At 50.2% G+C, this 15,297-nt stretch overlaps 1 protein-coding gene across 1 annotated transcript in view; it reads left to right on the plus strand.

The window, feature by feature from the left end:
* Nucleotides 1–15,297, plus strand: part of LOC137622264 (ankyrin repeat domain-containing protein 30A-like) — a 112,256-nt gene that overhangs the window by 307 nt on the left and 96,652 nt on the right. The window lies entirely within an intron of this gene.

The raw sequence follows: 15,297 nt of genomic DNA on the forward strand, positions 1-15,297 counted from the left end.
TGTATGTATTATTATGTCTAATTTATAATTCGGCAGTGTAAGGGGGGGTCGCATTGGGCCGTTAGCCACCCCCCCCCCATTAGGTAAGTAGGTAAGGACTCGGCTTGTTGGTTAGGTTAAGGTGAAAGGGTAATTTTTTATTGTATTACAGGGTGGGATTTCGAACAGAAAATATATGTTTGCCTATAGTAAATAACGTGATTTAACCGAATTTGATGTTCATTTCAATCGGAAACAAACAGATCAACCAATTCGGATAACTTTGAGTTCACTTCTCTTACGAATGTACTGCGAACGATAACATTAGCAACGTTACCAATAATACACAGTGTTACCAACGTTGACGTATGGTACACAGAGTTACCAACGGCACGCTGACATTACTAACGATTGTAATGATAGATATTTTCATACGTCTTTTAAATAAGCTCTACATATAAGTTTTACTCAATATATAAAAAGTACAAAAAGGGCACAGAACCTAACAAACCCACCTAACCTAGCCTAGTAGTATGACAGGTCACAAAATAACATTTGATCTACATCGGACGCTGGCAGCACTGGTTGCAGTATTTTTTCATGACACAATCTTTGCAACGGCGCCTCCAAAGTTTATCCAGATATACTGTTTTGTATTTTCCTCCGGTTATTATAATTTCAAGAAGGTAATGTATAGAGAAGAAAAGGCTTGTTTTAAGTTTATATATCGATTCCCCAGTATGTTTTCCCCACCCAAAACCCCGAGTTCCCACTGGGGGTCCCCCATTATCGGAGGATATAGATGTATATATATTTCTGAAACTATTCATTTGCGACGGGAACGAGTGTCATTTTCGAAGAGAGTGTAATTTTTTCTTTAAGAAAAAGTAGTTGTTTTCCTAAGTTACATTGCCCTGTAATACACTACAATGAAACCGGTGAAAGTTTAGTTGTTCCGTAACCGAAATACAAACCACGCTATTTACAAAGGGTATTACTTTTAGCGCAGCTGAAATGACGAGCCAATAGTTTTTAACGAGGGTTAATTACCCCCGCGCTAGTTAGCGGGGGGTGGGGAAGGGTAGCTTGCTACCCCTCCCCCCTCCACACACCGGTGACTTGCTTCACTTCACTTTTGGCTCGGCGGTGATCAGACGTGTCTGTTCATCGCCTTCGTGACAGCCTTTAATTTTCTGCTTTTTCTTTTCAGCTTGTGTGATTGGTTGGAAGTTGACCTTCAGTTATTTTCTTTTATTTACTATGCATACATGCCCTGGAGTTGCCGGCCGTCCTTGTGGGACTTTCATGTCGGATGTTATTACGGATCCTCACACCCTCTGCCCTCAATGTCGGGGCCGACGGTGCGACCAGGATAACATGTGCCGTGAGTGCAGGGAGTGGTCTGCCTCCCAGTGGGAGAGGTTTGGCCGTCGGCGTAAGAAGAAGTCCAAGAGAGACCGTTCTCCTCCGGGGTTAGCCTTGAAGGAGGAAGGTTCTCGGGACTCTTCTTCCGCCGCCCAAACCTCCTCCGAAGCTCCCCCTCGTCCGCCTCCTTAGTAAGGAGAGTCGTCCGAGTGGGAGCGCAGGCCCTTGTTCTGTTTCCCTACCTTCGGTGGGGGGAGAGGGCGTCGCCTCCCATAGCGAGGCGGTTCCCCCTCCTCCTCCGGGGGAGGTTATTGATAATAATGCCTTATCCAGTGATGATCTTTTACAGATTTGGTCGTCCCTGGGGCTTAAGGGCTTGCCCTCCAGGGTCGCTCTTATTGACCTTGTCTCGTTGGGGGCCGCTGTTAAACAGTCGCCGGTGGTAGCGGAGGTAGACCCTCTGTCTATTGTCGACGTCGTGGTGACAGAGGCCTCCGACGTGGCTGGGCCTTCCGACGCAGGTGCTGTTGCTGGTGATGGTGCTCAAGGCTCTCCTCCTTCCGTGCATCCTTCGAAGGGGAAGTGAGTCCTTCGGTCTCGACTGCTACCCAGCTTCCTTCTGAGGGAAGTGTTTTGACGGAGACTCCCCTTCGGAGGACCGATGGTCCCGACGATCTCCCCCGAGGTCGCCTCCGCCGTAAGGCTCACCGCCCTCTACGCCACAAGGGCCTCCCTTCCCCTTACAGGGGGACTAAGAGGCGCCTTTTTGGGTCTTCGTCCTCCGGGGGGGACTCTCCTCGTCAGCCTCAACCGACTGCTCCGCCCTCCTTGAACCTCTCTGCAGACCGCTCACCATCTCCTGCCGGATCTTCGCCTTCTGGAGAACTCGTCACCCGACGGGCAACTGTCCCTTCGGGGCTAAGGGATTCTTCCCTTACGCGAGCAGGGCTAGCGCACAAGCGCTCTCCTGCTCGCCACGATCTCCTGCTCGCCAGCGATCTCCTGCTCGCTAGCGATCTCCTGCTCGTCGACGATCTCCTGCTCGCCAGCGATCTCCTGCTCGTCGACGATCTCCTGCTCGCCGACGCTCACCTGCTCGTCGGCTCTCTCCTGATGTTCGCCCCCCTCGCCAGCGCTCTCCTGCTCGTCAGCTCTCTTTCGAGCGTCAGCGCTCATTTGAGGACCATCGCCCTGCGGTCTCTGACCACCCTTTAGTTCCTGCTGAACTCCCTGCTCACCATCCACCTGGTCCTGTGGCTACGCAACATCGTGCTGCGCGTGTGTCAGAAACACATGTTCGCCAACGCGCCAGCGATCTTCCCGTTCCTGCTCGTGAACGCGCCGCACCACCTGTCCTCTCACAGGACACGCGTCGACCTTCTGCTCGCCAGCGATCACCAACTCGCCAGCGATCACCAGCTCGCCAGCGATCACCTACACATGCTGCTAGCCATCGCACGACCCTGCATGATCGCCCGCTTACGCATGCTGCTCCTCATCGCACAACCCTGAACGATCGCCCTCCTGCGGATGCTGATCACCATCGCACCCTTTCACGCGATCATTCACCTGCGCATGCTGCTCGCCATCGCACAACCCTGCACGATCGCCCGCTTACGCATGCTGCTCCTCATCGCACAACCCTGAACGATCGCCCTCCTGCGGATGCTGATCACCATCGCACCCTTTCACGCGATCATTCACCTGCGCATGCTGCTCGCCATCGCACAACCCTGCACGATCGCCCGCTTACGCATGCTGCTTCTCATCGCACAACCCTGAACGATCGCCCTCCTGCGGATGCTGATCACCATCGCACCCTTTCACGCGATCATTCACCTGCGCATGCTGCTCGCCATCGCACAACCCTGCACGATCGCCCGCTTACGCATGCTGCTCCTCATCGCACAACCCTGAACGATCGCCCTCTTGCGGATGCTGATCACCATCGCACCCTATCACGCGATCATTCACCTACACATGCTGCTCGCCATCGCTTACCATCACGCGGTCATTATCGCCAGCGATCTTCTTCACCTACGCGGCAGCACGATCCCTCGCCGTCGCGCCATCGCTTGCGTTCGTCGCCTCGGACACGTGTTCATTTACCTGCCCATCCTCACGCCCACTCGCCTGCGCGACCGCTCGCCTGCGCGCCCGCGCGACCGCTCGCCTGTGCGCCCGCGCGATCTCCCGCGCGACCATTCGCCTTTGGGCGACCGTTCGCCCTCACGCGACCATAGTTCGCGGCGAATTGCACAGCCGGTGGTAGCAGCAGGGACGCGTGCTCCTAGACGGCACTCGGGATCACCTCCATCCAAGCACAGGTTGGTAGTGCAGGACGAAGACAGGTCAGTACAGCATTCTTCCCCACCTTCTTTTCAGGCAGGTACCGTCGTGTCCACTCCAAAGGATCGCCCGATCCCTTTCACCTTAGCGAGGATTTCGGACTCTGTGTCCTTGGAGCAGCAGACTTGGTTTGGTCCGCTGGCACGGGCGTTAGTGAGGGTTATGAAACCAGCACTCGCCGGCCAGGGTAACAAACCAGCGGCTGTCTCTCCTACGCTGAAGAGAAAGAGAGGAGTGGACTTCGTGGTGACTTCCCCCAGGGCGAAGTTGGTTCCCAAGAGGTCGGTCTCGAGGGTCCCCTCTCCTGCACGAGTACTCTCTCCTTCTCCCGTGGACGAGGCCTTTCCGTCCTCAGGTGAGTCCAGTGGGGCGTTAGTCTTCCCCTCGGCACCAGGGGGGGAGACTTCGCTTCAGGCAGGAGAATCGTCTCGTGAGGAAGGGGCCCCTCGAACCTCGTTGTTGGGATCCTGTATCCCTCCCAGGAGGGAACCCAAGGATTCCAAGACCATCCCTAAATCCTCTGCAAGGATTTGTCAGGAACCCACGACTACCCAGGGGAATGTCCACGTATCACCGGGCAGGAGACTTAGCTGCCAGCCCGCAGGGAGGAGAACAGCAAGAGTCCGAACATGCCTTCTGGCAGGTCCTAAGCCTGATAAGGCAACTTAACAGTCTTACGGATCCAGTCATCCCCCCCCGTGAAGGCAAAGACACGATTCTGGATGAAGTGTTTGACGTTCGGAAGGCCCCTAAGACCAGTGCAGCTCTGCCCTGGTCTCGGGGGCTGAAGAGTGCCAGAGCTAGGGCCAATGCTCAGCTCGCACTTCTTGCCTCCTCCAGTCGTTCCACTGCCGGGAACAAACTCATCCCTCCTCCTCGCCTTCAGCAGAGGAGGTATTTCGAGATCCTGGGTGAGCACAACCTCGCTCTTCCTCTCCATCACTCTGTGGAGGAGCTGGCGAAGGGAGTTCCCTTGGAGAAACTCTCTGCCCGGCAGGTGTCGTTCTCGGCGGCAGAGATCCTTAACCACGAGAAGGTCGCTAAGTGTGCCATGCAGGCCACTTCGTGGCTGGACTTCTGGTTAGGATCTCTGGGCATCCTATTGCGATCGGAGGACTTGTCCAAGGAGACCAATAGGAAGGCCCTAGAGACCTTCTTGCTCTCGGGCACCCGCTCCATCGAGTTTTTGGCGCACCAGGTTACCACCCTGTGGGCCAACTCGGTGTTGAAGCGTCGCGATGCTGTGTCCGAGAGATTCCATCCGAAGGTCCCCGCCGTAGATGTGTGTAGGCTCCGACATGCCTCCCTCCTGGGGGAGAGCCTGTTTGAGCCTCAAGACTTGGAGCGAACGGCTGAGAGGTGGAGGAAATCCAGCACGGACTCCCTCCTCCACAGGGCCCTTACAACTCGGCCCTATAAGCCTCCAGCCCCGCCACAACAGCAGCAACAGCCTCGTAAGGCTCCCAAACAGGCACCGGCAGCTAAGAAAGTGGTGTCTAAGCCCCAGCCCTTTCCAGCCAAGGTCAAGAGGGGCAGTAAGTCCTCCAGGGGAGGCAAGACTTCTAGGGGTGGCGGCCGCAGCCGCAAGCCCTAGGGGTGGCAGTCCCCCTGCGTGTCCACCTGTGGGGGGATGCCTTCAGCGTTGCGTCCGCAGGTGGCAACATCACGGGGCCGATGCTTGGACGGTCTCAGTGATCGGCCAAGGTTATCGCGTCCCGTTCACGTCATCTCAACCTCCCCTAACAGCGAATCCAGTGTCGTTGAGCTCCTATGCCATGGGATCGGCAAAGGGGCTGGCCCTTCAGGCCGAAGTCGAGACCATGTTCGAGAAGGGTGCTCTCCAGGAGGTCGTGGACGGCTCTCCAGGCTTCTTCAGTCGACTCTTTCTTATAAAGAAGGCTACTGGAGGCTGGAGATCCGTCATCGATCTCTCAGCTCTGAACAGGTTTGTCAAACAAACCCGGTTCAGCATGGAGACAGCAAACACGGTCAGACTTGCGGTGAGACCACAAGACTTCATGTGTACACTGGATCTAAAGGATGCGTACTTCCAGATCCCAATCCATCCGTCCTCCAGGAAGTACCTGAGATTCTGCCTAGACAACAAGATCTACCAGTTCAAGGTGCTGTGTTTCGGTCTCTCCACAGCTCCTCAGGTGTTCACCAGAGTGTTCACCCTGATTTCGACTTGGGCGCACAGGAACGGCATTCGTCTCCTTCGTTACCTAGACGATTGGCTGATCCTAGCAGACTCGGAGTCGACCCTTCTTCGACACCGAGACAGGCTTCTAGATCTTTGCCAGGATCTGGGGATCGTGGTAAACCTCGAGAAGTCCTCTCTGCAGCCGTCCCAACGACTGGTTTATCTAGGCATGCTAATAGACACCAATCTCCACAAAGCCTTTCCATCAGACGACCGGATAGCAAGGCTGAGGAGGGTGGCGGAACCTTTCCTCAGGCGAAAAGAACTCCCCGCCCAATCGTGGTTGCGTCTCTTAGGCCACCTATCCTCCCTGGCCCGTCTGGTTCCAAACAGCCGCCTCAGGATGAGATCCCTTCAATGGCGGCTCAAGTTCCGGTGGAATCCGGTGGAATCAAGGATCCGATTCCCCGGACATTCTGATCCCAATGGGGTCTCTGGAACAGACGGACTTGCGGTGGTGGCTGGCCGACGAGAACCTGCGAAAGGGAGTGAGTCTTCTCGTCCTCCCACTGGAATTGACTCTGTTTTCGGACGCGTCAAAAGAAGGGTGGGGGGCGCACGTTCTGAACCAGAGGGCCTCAGGCCTTTGGTCAGAATCAGAAAAGTGCCTACACATCAACCTGCTAGAATTGAAGGCCGTCTTTCTGGCCCTTCAACAGTTCCAACGGTTCCTGGCGGGTCACTCCGTGGTGGTGATGAGCGACAACACCACGGTAGTGGCTTATATCAACAAGCAGGGAGGCACTTTTTCGCAACAGCTATCCCATCTTGCAGTAGAGACTCTGAGGTGGACTGAAACCCACTCGATAACACTATCAGCTCGCTTCATTCCTGGCAAGAGGAATGTGCTCGCCGACAGTCTGAGCAGGGCTTTGCAGATAGTGAGTACCGAGTGGTCTTTGGATCCTCAGATAGCCAACAAAGTCCTGACTTTGTGGGGTTCCCCGACGGTGGACTTGTTCGCGACAGCCTTGAACTTCAAGCTGCCCCTGTACTGCTCACCAGTCCCGGACCCCAAGGCACTCTGGCAAGATGCTTTCCAGCAACGGTGGGACAACATCGACGTGTACGCCTTCCCACCATTCTGTCTGATGAGAAGGGTGCTCAACAGGACCAGACTATCGGTCAACTGTTCCATGACTCTAGTAGCTCCGCTATGGCATCACGCGGAATGGTTTCCGGACCTTCTGCAACTCCTGACGGAACTCCCAAGGGAGCTTCCTCCACGACACGAGCTTCTCAGACAACCCCACTCCGGTGTCCCTCACAGGGCCGTAGCCTCGCTTCGGCTTCACGCCTGGAGACTATCCAGCGTCTCCTCGCGGAGAGAGGCTTTTCGCAACAGGTTGCGGAGAGAATGTCTCGGCACCTGCGAAGGTCCTCTGAGGGAGTCTACCAAGCGAAGTGGAGAGTCTTTTGTGGTTGGTGTCGTGGAAGGGGTATCTCTCCACTCGATGCCACTATTCCAGCAATAGCGGACTTCCTTGTGTATCTGCGAGAAGAAATGCGCCTTTCTGTCTTGGCAGTGAAAGGCTATCGCTCAGCCTTAAGCTTGGGATTCAGATTGAAGGGCGTGGATATTTCTTCATCGCTAGAACTCTCTTTACTCATACGTAGCTATGAGCTTACCTGCCCCCAGTCGGAAGTGAGACCCCCTCCTTGGAACGTGGTTCGAGTCCTCAGGTCTCTCAAGAGACCTCCCTTCGAGCCATTACGCCAGGCCTCCGATCGCCACCTGTCTTGGAAGACGGCTTTCCTACTCGCCTTGGCCTCGGCCAAGCGAGTTAGTGAACTTCATGGTCTCTCGTACGACATCGCCCATTCAAGGGGATGGGGGGAGGTAACGTTCAGGTTCGTCCCTGAGTTTGTGGCTAAGACTCAGAATCCTGGAGTGCCGGATCCTCGGTTCGACTCTTTCAGGATCGCGAGTCTCCGTTCTGTAACAAACGACCCAGACCAGCTGCTACTATGCCCAGTGAGGTGTCTGAGGTACTACTTGAAGAGAACGGCTGCAGTCCGTCCTCATGTGCGAGCTTTGTTTGTGAGCACAGGCAGGACAAAGAGTAGGGTCACCAGGAACACCATCTCTGCTTGGATTCGAAGGGTTATCCACCATGCCCTGAATCCTGACCCTCCTCCGTCACGTCGCCCTCGGGCCCACGATGTCAGGGGTATTGCTACATCCCTGGCCTTCAAGAGAAACTTCTCTGTGACGCAGGTACTTCAAGCTGGGGTCTGGAAGCGTCAAACGACCTTCACAGCCCACTACCTGCAAGACGTGACCCACAGGAGCCTCGATACGTTCTCTATCGGCCCTGTGGTGGCTGCACAACAGCTGGTCTAACCTCAGGCTCCTTTTTGGACAAGTAGCAGTAGGTTGAGGGCGTTGTTACCCGGTCTTAGTCTGTGTGAATGAAAGAGTATGTCTGACCCTTACTTCTTTCTTCATTCTCCCCTCTCTTGGGGAAGCAGCATCCTGGTCCTCGCATAGCTGACCTCGACCTCTGCAGGTAACCCATGCTTCTTTGTGCTCCTAGTATTAAGCTTAATACTGTTGCGTCTCCCATACCCTGACGAGGTGGTATGGGGAACGTCCTATCCTAGAATTCCTATCTGAAGGTCTCAAGGTCAACTTCATAGGACGAGTCACACTCTCCTCCTCACACTACTTATGTAGGCCACTCGTTCCTAGCGATGCTAGGAACCTGTGAGGTACAGGGGCTCCCTCTCTCTAGTGCTGCTCACTGAGGGATCGAGCCCCCGGGCAAGCCGAAGTCAGTAAGGCTGGGGACTTTCCACCCTTCCTAAGGGGTAAGTCACCCTTTGTAAATAGCGTGGTTTGTATTTCGGTTACGGAACAAATGACAAATTCGAAGATAATTTGTATTTTTCCTAACCATACAAACCTTAGCTATTTACACATATGTGCCCACCATCCCTGACCCCCAAGTCAAGTCCTACCTCTAAGTGAAGTGAAGCAAGTCACCGGTGTGTAGAGGGGGGAGGGGTAGCAAGCTACCCTTCCCCACCCCCCGCTAACTAGCGCGGGGGTAATTAACCCTCGTTAAAAACTATTGGCTCGTCATTTCAGCTGCGCTAAAAGTAATACCCTTTGTAAATAGCTAAGGTTTGTATGGTTAGGAAAAATACAAATTATCTTCGAATTTGTCATGTTAGTTGATGTCCATTTTTAATCAACGCATGAGGAACTGGCCGCTGATATACAAATTTGCCTAAGTTTTTATATTAGAAGATATCACATTATAATTAGGCTATAGTAAATTGTTATTTTTTATGAACATGAAGCATAGGCCTATTTGTAGCATACGCCCATTTTTTTAGTTCCTGTAAATGACATTTTCGAAGAAAACAGGAGTTATCCTATTAGAAAATGACCTAGCTGGAACTATAACATATATAACCTCTTTACCAATATCAGAGCCATTGTAAAACAACGAACCGGGCCTCCTGCCTATATAGTAAATGTAACTTAACTGCCCATTTCCTAGGCCCTCGTAAGCCGTGCCAATTGAACTACAAAACCTGTGTCCGTCATTCTACAAAACCTCTTCACGAGTGCACCTAATCTAAACATCCCCACCTAACCTAACCTAGGAGCTGTGTACTTACCATCTTACTTAACACCCCTCTGTCACCCCCCCCCCCCCTCCCCTTAGACTGCCATAGTCTTAGCTCATCCAGTGTTTGCTTTACAATCTGCCTCACTCCTAGCAATATTAACACAATCATATTTCTTAAGGGAAATCTATTTTATATATAATAAGAATGTTTACACTTGAACCAACAAACTACATTTACCCCATAACATGTATTACCAGAAACTAATATAGCCGTAGGCTTACTTGCATTACTCGAAGTCACTGACGTCATAATCTTTGGAATTTTTTTTTTTTATTTTTTTTTTTTATTTTAGCCATCTGTAACTTCCATGTTGTATTGTAGGGTCTAAAATGTGTTACAATACCATAGAGGGTGATTAAGTAGTGTTAGGTACCGTTAAGCAACAAGGAAATGGCACCCTAGACTAGGTTAGATGGGTGTGATTAAGTTGTGAATTAGTTATTTGTGGAGACTTCAATCTTTAGATGGATGACGCATCAAATCCTGATGCTTTAGCATTTAGTGAGTTATTGGAATCATATCAATTGGTGAATAATGTCGAATTTGCAACTACTTTAACTGAACGAACAAGATAAAATGACAGTGGAGGTCCTGTAGAGAGTAGGGTTCCCCTGCTTTATAGGACCAAAAAAACAGCTGTCAAATTAAAGTATATACAATATAACCACATCACAAAACACTGGTGAAATATGACTTTTTAGAAGTATTTTTTTTGTACATTATATGGTTCTTTATCATATTTGTATATTTCCCCCTAAGGCCAACACCTAACATTTTTTAGTTTAATATATGATACTGTAAATTCCAGCGAAATTGGTATTTACTATTAGAAATGGATGAGAACTGGCTGTTGTGGCATTTTTCTCTCTATGACTAATGGGGCCCAGGGCATAATAACATCGATCATGTAAAAAGTAAACACTATTTCATTGCCATAAGTACATTACAATATTTACTTTTGTGAGACTTATGGTGGGTTACTGAGCATGTTTTATTTGGAATTGCTTGCGTCAGTTTTTCTGTTTTTTTATGAAATAAGCATTAGCTGGTTTATTGAACCAATTAATAGCTTCCAAGTACTTATGCATAAGTTTTTGTACGTTGTTTTACAACAACCATTTCTGGGCTCAACCTATGTCGCTCTGTGAAATGCTCCTTAAAGCACCATTTCTAAGGTATGAATACTGCTAAATATACCAGAGAAAAAAGTTGCATGGAATGCCAGGAATATACCCAGCTCGCTCACCCTTATAGGCTGTCGGTATTAAAACTGGGGCGTGTGAAACCACAACCAGAGGTCCCTTACCATCGTTGTCACAAAAACTTCAAACTTGGTTCATATTTGAGTATATGAGAATCCATGCCAATTAACCCTTTTACCCCCAAAGGACGTACTGGTACGTTTCACAAAAGCCATCCCTTTACCCCCATGGACGTACCGGTACGTCCTTGCAAAAAAATGCTATAAAAATTTGTTTTTCAATATTAAACTTAGCCGGTGATTATATAGGCTGCAACTCTGTTGCTCGACAGAAAACTCTACGTTCAAAAGACGCCAGCGATCGCTATGCAGGTAGGGGGTGTACATCAACAGCGCCATCTGTCTAGCAGGTACTCAGTACTCAATGTAAACACAGAACCAATTTTCTCTCTGTCGGGCTACCGGCAAGACCTACTAATACGCTGTTACTAACTGGATTTGTTTTCACAACTATTTGGTGAAGTACACTATTCTAGTTTTGAGCTTTCGCTATGCAGGTGTTTTATCTTCATCTCAAAACTTGAACTCGTTTTGGATAGATTTAATTAGGGTGACAAAGAGAGTATGGACTCTCTTTCACTTTTAAATGGCCGACCCTTCCCTTAGACGGAAGTGTGTTTAGGTTTTTAGTAATTTTGCTTAACACGTTATAGATCTATATATTTTATATCTCTCCGCCTTTATTAGGCCTCTTCGATTAACTTTCCATTTATTATAAACATATAAAGATAATTTTTATGTTTTGTTTATATGCGACCTTTCCTGATAGTAGGCGGTCCTAACTTGGAACCGAAGTTAATCAACGTTGAGCCCGTTATATCGTATTTAGCCTTTAAAGAATTTAAAACTTTTTAAATTTAATGTTTTATGAAAGAATTTCTTTGATAGTCTTCGCACTGTTTTCAAAGATGAACTAACGTTTAGTTTTTTAGACTACGCAGTTGTTGACGTTCTGGACGTTCAACATGCGCTCTATCGTTACGATAGAGAGAGAGTGTATCACGGTTTCACTTTGCAGTAAGAGTAAATCGATTCTGACGTTTTGTTCATTCTTTCTTAGCTTTAATGTTTTAAATTCTAAATTAAAGGAACTTTTTATTGGAAAACCTTTCAGTTTTTTTTTTTTCCTTTAGTCAAATAACATGTTTTTTTGACGATATATAATTGGGCTCTTCTCTTAGGTGCGAAATCAAGAGAGAAAGAGAGAGAGAGATAGAGACGGAGGGAGAGAGAGGAGAGAAAACGTTCCGTTCAAGCGGGTAACGTTGTTCTCGCGTTACTCTCGTCCCTAGTCGCTGTACGGGGAAGAAGGTAAAACGTTTCTAGGGTTTTATTCTTGTCCCCAGGCTATGTGCGGTGAGAGATTGTAAACGTAGTTTATTTGAACTAGTGTTTAGTCTCTTTCCCAGCCACTGAAATTTTTATCTTTATATATGTTTTCTGTTTTTTGCTAGTATTAATGAGCTGCATTATACGACTGATTTCGCAATTACTACCTTTTAAATTAGGGTAGAATTGCGTGTTTCAGGTAGAAATCAGTAAAAGTTTCGATTTCAGTGAAATAAGTGCAAAACAGAAAATCAAAGTGATAAAGTGATATGCGCAAAGTGTTACAGTGTTGCGTCCGAGGGTTCGTCTGTTCGTGCCTGTCGTTCACCTAGTCCGGGACCTCTTGCAAGCTCCCAAGCCCAGGGGAGAAGTAATGTCGAACGACTTATGGGTTCGTCAGGCCTTGATCAACGAACAGACGTTTCCCTCCGTGGTTTCGGGCGTATCTACCCAAGATCGCCCCACCCACACAAAGACGAGAGAGCCCATTTATTTCTCGTCTGCGGAAGAGGTTTCTCGTAAGAAACCATGGACCAAGGTCTCGCAGCTTATTAAGCGCAAGTCGGTCCCTTCCGCGCAAGTCCAACGGCCCAGTTGTAGCCACTGGGTCAGTTCGGACTCGCTGCAGTCTTCCGACGACTGCTCACCTCCTAAGAGAGGCAAAGCGGTACCGCATCAGGCAGTCACACCGTCTGTTGCCGCACCTGCTCCTGTAGACCCTAAGTGGTCTTTGCTGCAGACCATGCAGTCTCAGTTAACGTCATTGATGCTGGACTTTCGTGCGGAGAAGGTTGACACTGCACCAACCTCTAGCCTACAACCAACCACGGTTGTGCGTCCTCTGGACGCTGAGGCGACCTTCTGCCGCACTCCAGCTGAGAGAGTCCCGCCACCCATGCGTTCCAGTGTACCCTGCCAGCCGCATGTTGACGTTCAGTAACGCACGGAACCTTCCGTTGACGTTCGCGAGGTACAACAACAGTCTAAGTTGTTTTGTTTTGACGCGGTGCGTCAACCTCCGCATTCTAGAGTTGTTTTGACTGCTCAGTATAGACAGTCAAAGCAGTCTCGAGTGAACACTGTATGTCCTCACGCACCTGTTGTGGTTGACATTTCAGTTGTTGACAGTTCACAGACTGTCAAGCAGTTACATGACGTTGCCTTCTGGTCTGCTACTAATGCACCAGTGAGAGACTCACTGAGGTAACCTAGCTTTTATCGGACAAGGTTCCTGTAGCTGAGAAAGTGCTGTTCTCCCTCCTACTGATATTCCCTTGAGGACTGTCATTTGGAGAGGAGCCTTAAGCTGCTTAGCCTCCTATGAACTTTAATTAAATCATGATGATTTTTTAAGGATCTTCGTCCGGATCTTGTAACTGCTGCTCCTCGTTCGCCTAAACGTCAGAACTTACACTAGGCCTAGCTACTTCGAAGCCGTTGTTTTTAAGCTAGTGCTCTCTCGCTCTCCTAGAGAGCGTTACGTTGGTTAGGCGACTGGTTTTTGCACCAGGAGGAGTTTTAGGGATACAGCCTTTGATTTCCCTTCTTTTAAACTGGCTTATAGAGCGAGAGTCTGATAGGACACGAGAGAAGTTCTCGGCTTGGGAGTTCATGCCTCTGCCCAGATAGACTTCTCAATTCTGGTAGACTCGCCCTGGCGCCTAGCCAGGAGACGCTCCAAGTTGTTTACAGGTCAACTTCTCAACTTTTGTCGAGCCTTTGAAGTTTTGCTGTACTATTATGTCACACATAACAAGGCTTTCAGGGATGGTAAATGGTTCCGCCTCAGTCGCTAACCCCGTCTGTTGCCACACCTGCTCCCGTAGACCCTTAAGGGCTTTGCTGCAAGACATGCAGTCCAAGCTTGCGTCCTTGATAGAGGACTTAAATGCGGAGAAGAACCTTCTGGCCAACAACCTTCCAACCGGTTGGTTGTGCGCCCTGTTGACGCTGAGGTAACCTACTCGCGTCTGCCAGTTGAGGTGGTTCCTCCTTCTGGCCAACAACCTTCCAACCGGTCGGTTGTGCGCCCTGTTGACGCTGAGGTAACCTACTCGCGTCTGCCAGTTGAGGTGGTTCCTCCACCGATGCGACCCAGTGTGGGTTGCCAGTCGCACGTTGACGTTAAGCGACGCTCGGAGGTGGTTGTTGACGTTCAGGACGTTCAACAACCAGCAGAGGTGACTTGTTGTGACGCAGTGCGTCAACCTCAGCAACCCGGTAGGGTGTTGACTGCACAACCCAGACAGTCTAGACAGTTTCGGGTTGACGCTGTACTTCCTCGCGCACCCATGGTTGTTGACAGTTCACAGACTGTGCAGCAGTTCCATGATATTGCGTCCGGCTCCGTCACGCATCCACCAGTGCGACCGGATTCAGCGAGTCAGACGTTGCCCACTCCGTTGCCGTTTCCTCATCAGTTTCGGATGAGGAACCCTCTGATGAGGACGTTGCTGAACAAGACGATCAGCCCCCAGCCCTGCTATCCATCCAGAAGATGCTGAAGAAGGAACGCTGCCCAGTCAGGCTGTGGATGAGTCTGGTAGGGACACTGTCATCCGTGGATCAATTTGTGTCACTAGGAAGACTACACCTCCGTCCTCTTCTATACCATCTAGCTTTTCACTGGAAAAAGGACAAGACGCTAGAAGCGGTCTCGATCCCGGTTTCCGGAAAGATAAGTCTTGTCTGACTTGGTGAAAGGACTATATCAACCTTAGAGAGGGTCTTCCCCTGACTGTTCAGACTCCCAACCACGTTCTCTTCTCGGACGCATCGGACGTAGGCTGGGGTGCGACTTTAGACGGTCGGGAATGCTCGGGATTATGGAACTCGAGTCAAAGGACAATGCATTTCAACTGCAAGGAGCTACTGGCAGTACGTCTGACCTGGAAAAGCTTCAGGTCTCTCCTTCAAGGCAAAGTGGTGGAGGTGAACTCGGACAACACCACGGCTTTGGCGTACATCTCCAAGCAAGGAGGGACCTACTCTCTGACATGGTACGAGATCACAAGGGACCTCCTCTCCTGGTCAAAAGGTCTAGACATATCACTAGTAACGAGGTTCATCCAAGGCAACTTGAATGTCATGGCAGATTGTCTCAGTCGGAAGGGACAAATAATTCCAACAGAATGGACCCTCCACAAGGATGTATGCAAGAGACTTTGGG

The sequence above is a fragment of the Palaemon carinicauda genome, chromosome 29 (assembly GCF_036898095.1).
Source record: "Palaemon carinicauda isolate YSFRI2023 chromosome 29, ASM3689809v2, whole genome shotgun sequence".
Lineage (NCBI taxonomy): Eukaryota > Metazoa > Arthropoda > Malacostraca > Decapoda > Palaemonidae > Palaemon > Palaemon carinicauda.